Source organism: Ambystoma mexicanum, chromosome 9 (assembly GCF_040938575.1).
Source record: "Ambystoma mexicanum isolate Mex_15411 chromosome 9, UKY_AmexF1_1, whole genome shotgun sequence".
NCBI classification, from domain to species: domain Eukaryota; kingdom Metazoa; phylum Chordata; class Amphibia; order Caudata; family Ambystomatidae; genus Ambystoma; species Ambystoma mexicanum.
In genome coordinates, this window is record NC_090931.1 from 197,325,119 (window position 1) to 197,329,711 (window position 4,593).

Below are 4,593 nucleotides of genomic sequence, written 5' to 3' on the forward strand. Positions count from 1 at the left end.
CGACTGATCATGGAAGAGCCTGGTACCCAGTGAGACTCTGAGGTTAGCCAAGCAACCAGTCAGTGCAGCAGACAGGTAGGACAGCAGGGGAGGGAGAGAGAGGAAAGCAGAGGAGAAAAGGAAGGTCTTGAGCTGCTTCCGGTACTTCACCTGGTCCGGCTCAAGTTTGAGAGGGGCAGGGAGGCCATTCCAGAGTGAGGCACCTGCAGAGGAGAGAGATCTACCCCCCACTCTCTGCCTGCAGAAGTCTCTGACCCTCAGAACGTTAGATGTAGCTGAGTGAAGGGCTCAAGAGGGAAGGTATTTTGGAAGAGAGACTTGGATGTACTGTGGGCCCTGGCCCCAAAAAGCCTTGTGGACGATGCAAAGGGCCTTGAACTTGATCCTTGCAGACACTGAAAACCAGTGGAGAGATTTCAGGGCTGGAGAGATATGGTCACTGGGCTTGAGGCCAAGGATAAGTCTTGCAGTCCTATTCTGGATTAGTTGCAGCAGGCAGAGAGTACAGGAATGCAGATTGAGAAAGAGGCTGTTGCAGTAGTCCAGCCTATAGAGAACCAGTACTCTGAAGACAGTGAGCTTCTGGCGGAGAGGGAGAAAAGGAAGAATATCTCTGAGGAGGTGCAACTGGTAGTTGGCCTTCTTGGTAAGGTCTGTGATGTGAGGAGAGAAGGAGAGAGTGGAGTTTAAGATGACACTGAGGTTTTTGCCTCACAGCAAGGTGAAGGAAGGGGGCCCAACAAAAGCAGCCAGAGTGAGAGAGGGAAGGTGGGAGCAGGGGTCCCAATGAGGAGGATCTCCGTCTTACTGGCATTAAGACAGAGATCGTTGGAGGTGCACCAATCCTAAATCGTGGATAGACAGTCAGGAATGAGCGAGAGAGGAGGCTGAGGGGAGCCTGAAAGAGAGCCGAATGTCATCCGCATAACACTGAAAGATAGAGAAGGTAGAGATCAGGTGCACCAAAGGGGCCAAGTAAACATTGAAGAGCAAGAGTGAAAGGATAGAGCCCTGGGGAACACCACATGTGAAGAGAGTGATGGTGGAGAGAAAGGACCAAAGTTGTTACTGGGAGGGTCGGTCCAGGAGGAAGCAGGTCAACCACTCCAGGGCCTGATCCATGTTGCCCAGGTTCTCACTAAGTCGATTGATCAGGATGGCGTGATTGACTGTGTCAAAAGCAGAGCAAAGGTCAAGGAGGAAGAGGACAGAAGGAAGGCTGAAGTCAAGATTAGATAGCAGATCTTCACTGGTGTTCAGGAGAGCAGTTTCCGTGCCTCTGGCTGCTCTGAAACCAGACTGATGGTCATGGAGACAACCAACAGATTCAGTGTGGAGAGTAAGCTGGGAGATGGCCAGCTCTTCCAGGGGTTTGTCCAGGAAAGGAGTGATAGGGATCAGGCGATAGTTTGCTAGACAGAAGGCTTTTTAAGGAGGGGGTGTGCAAGGCAGTGCTTGAGGAGAGAGGGGAAAGATTAAATGGTGAAAGAGTGATTGCAGAAATCAGCCAAGGCTGGAATTCTCTGCATCTTGCATTTCTGTCCTGTAACTAACTTTATCTGTATTCACGACTTCACTTGTCCTTAATCAACATATGTCTCCATACAATTAGTTACAGATGCCCGCTGCATGACTGGCACAGCAGAGTCCTAAACCAGACAGTTATTCAAACAATGACCACACGTGCATCTCAGAAATCAGCTCTTACACCACTGAGCTATTGTGTCCCCCCTGTGAGCTTCAATAACATTCTCTCCTAATCTGCCTGATGTGCCCACCAATCCTTCATGAGCCACTCTCCCTGATGTTCTCTCAAGACCTACACTACAGTATGAGCCTTCCACATATCACCCATGTCTGTACACCAGATGTTTTAGAAAACTCTGACATTCTCTAAGTTTCCCCAGTATTCCATATGTGTCTCCAAAAAATATCCCCCAGGTGTGTGGACATTTTCAAAGCCATGCTCGCTGCTCTTTGCACCATTCTAAAAAGTGTAAATATGTGCTGTGATGTTGCAGGGAGGGTGCACGAGCAGCGGGTGTTGTATTGAATCTGACTGCAGGTGCCAGATGATGGCAAATGATAGCAGCTGTGAGAAGGAAACAAAGATATAAATGGGTAAAATGTTGAAGACAAAAATGGCAGTCTGCCTCTGACCAGAGGGTGGACCACGTGCCACATGACACTGTCTAACAGTACAGAGGACCCCATAAACTCTTCTTCATCATAGAAGCCTACTCACTGTGTTAGTAATAATTTTCTGATGTATAAGGTGCTTACTACTAGTCTTTCCAGATTTTTCTGGGGTGGGCACACAAAGGGACTAACACACACCCCAGCAGTTTAAAAAGTTAACATCTCCCGAATGTGCCTTAGAAATGATCATTCCAATTTCAGTAACATGCCTTGAAAACACCCCTGATGTTTCCTGCACATATCCCACATATTTTCAACCATTCTCGATTTTGATCCCTGCAAATCATCCTGCTCTATGCCGAATCTGGAATACAAACTCTTGCTGGAGTTCCGAAGGAAGAGTACGCAAGCATTGTATGCTTAATTTACTCTGACTGCAGATGCATGAGCAGGATTAGTAGGCAGCTGTGGGTAGCCTGCTAGGAAAGAAATTGCACCACGTACATGTGAAAGAACTAAAAGACAAGAATGAAGTAGCTGATCCAAAAAGCAGTACATTATAGAACGCACCCTGCACAATTCAGTACAGAGGATCCCTCTAATACTACCTATCAACTTCATGGCTCACATATGTATTACAAATCAACATGAGTTTCCAGCCAATCTCCTTGGCATTCTTTGCAGATCTTACAGTGGTTCCCTGCAAATCTCAAATGCACCAATGACATTCTTTCCATGTGGGACAGATGCCATGTGGTGAGGGCTGGATAGCCTGAGGTTTTTAGAAATAAAATTAAGTCTTTATTTTTTCTTTTTTTTTTTCTTTTATGGAACGCTTCACGAATTTGTGTGTCATCCTTGCGCAGGGGCCATGCTAATCTTCACTATATCTTTCCAATTTTAGTATATGTGCTGCCGAAGCGAGCACAGTCTTTATTTTTTCTGAAAGGTGGGTCTGCTAACAAGACCGCCCCTCCCTTCAGAATGCTCCACGGCAAAATCATAGCGCACTCTGCTCCGACAGTCTAAAGACATCTCCAGCAACTGCCCTGCATTAACAGCAGCGCAGGCTCAAAGGTCACATGTGCATTCCCGACAGCTGCTGAAACCCAAAGTTCCAACAGGCAGAGGTAGCTTTTGTTATCCTCTGCACCTCAGATTAAAAACATAATTGTTTACCCCTGTAAACCTGGACGCATGTTAAGCTGTAAAAATAATCTATGCCTGTTTGTGGCATGGTGCCTAATGGAGTCACCCAATTATAAAACCACAGCAATTGGATGTCATATTACCATTAGCTTGATGAGCAGTGATCTAGTCAATGCAGGACTGGTGTGTGTTCGCTATCTAGCAACAAACATTTGGGCCCCGGCCCGTGAAACTACCCTTGTTATCACACACACTCCCTTACCTCAGGGCACAGGCACTCTGCCTGGGTGGTCCCCAGGGAAAGAGTGCAGATCACATGAGTCCTTTTGAATTAGGCAGATATGCGAAGGGGGTGGAGTTAAAAGTAGCCAGATTAGAGGTTTAGGAAAAGGGAGGGTGTGGGATCCATCATATTGGATTCTGCCAGGGCTCTCTACACTTCCTGTCCCACCCCACATCCTGCAGACAAAGCATGCTGGGTATGAAATCCGAAGGCAAAGGACACCTGTTACAGCAGATTGTATTGGCCCCTGACAACCGGCTTCATGTCGCCCAATCTACTACAGAGATTTGCCTTTATAAATGGAAAGATATCCTACCTTCACTTGATTAATCTTTGAAGTATCAGAAGAAGTATTCACACACTCTGTTGGGAATGCAGTCTATTCCAAAGCTCTCTGCCACAGAGGTGAAAACAGAAAGCTCCAAGGCAGAAGCAGGCTCTGATCCCTATTCACCCCAAAGGCACATTTGGAGTGACCAAATGGCTGAGCATGGACCAGACCTACTGCAACAGAGATACTGGTACCCAGAACATTCCTCACTGATTTGGAGGAACCCTGCAAATGTGCTATACAACTCTCCTGGCTAGAAGGGTTGCAGAAAGAAAGGACCCACTTGCCTCATGGAGATGCTGTATAGTGTCTCCCAAGCACTAAGAAGTCAAGGAGGAGCTCTAGATCCCGTTTCCCCTCTTTGAATCGTTGGGGCCAGCAAAACGCTTCAAGACACTTTGATCTGCTGCAAGTAACAGAAGCTGCTTTTGACACTCACTGCATTCTGATTATCTGTCAAGTCACTGACTCAACCAATTGTCACGCTTACCGGGAGACCGGGGTTCGTTGCACACGCTTTCCCTTCCTGGCACCTCTATTCGCGCTTCCGCGCTTGGAGAGGCACCGGAGGGAGAGCTTCGGGGACCCAAGCTGCAGCTCCCCGGCACATGCGCGGGAGACCGCGATCACGGTTCCGCGCATGCGCTGTGGATTGGGCACCCGTGATTGGAGGGGCTTGCTTCCCAAGCCT

General features: G+C 47.8%; 1 non-coding gene across 1 annotated transcript; it reads right to left on the reverse strand.

The window, feature by feature from the left end:
• Positions 1-2,960: 2,960 nt before the first annotated feature.
• Positions 2,961-3,067, reverse strand: LOC138490567 (U6 spliceosomal RNA). Its single transcript, XR_011275513.1, has one exon. It is a non-coding gene; the product is annotated as a U6 spliceosomal RNA (small nuclear RNA).
• Positions 3,068-4,593: the final 1,526 nt, after the last annotated feature.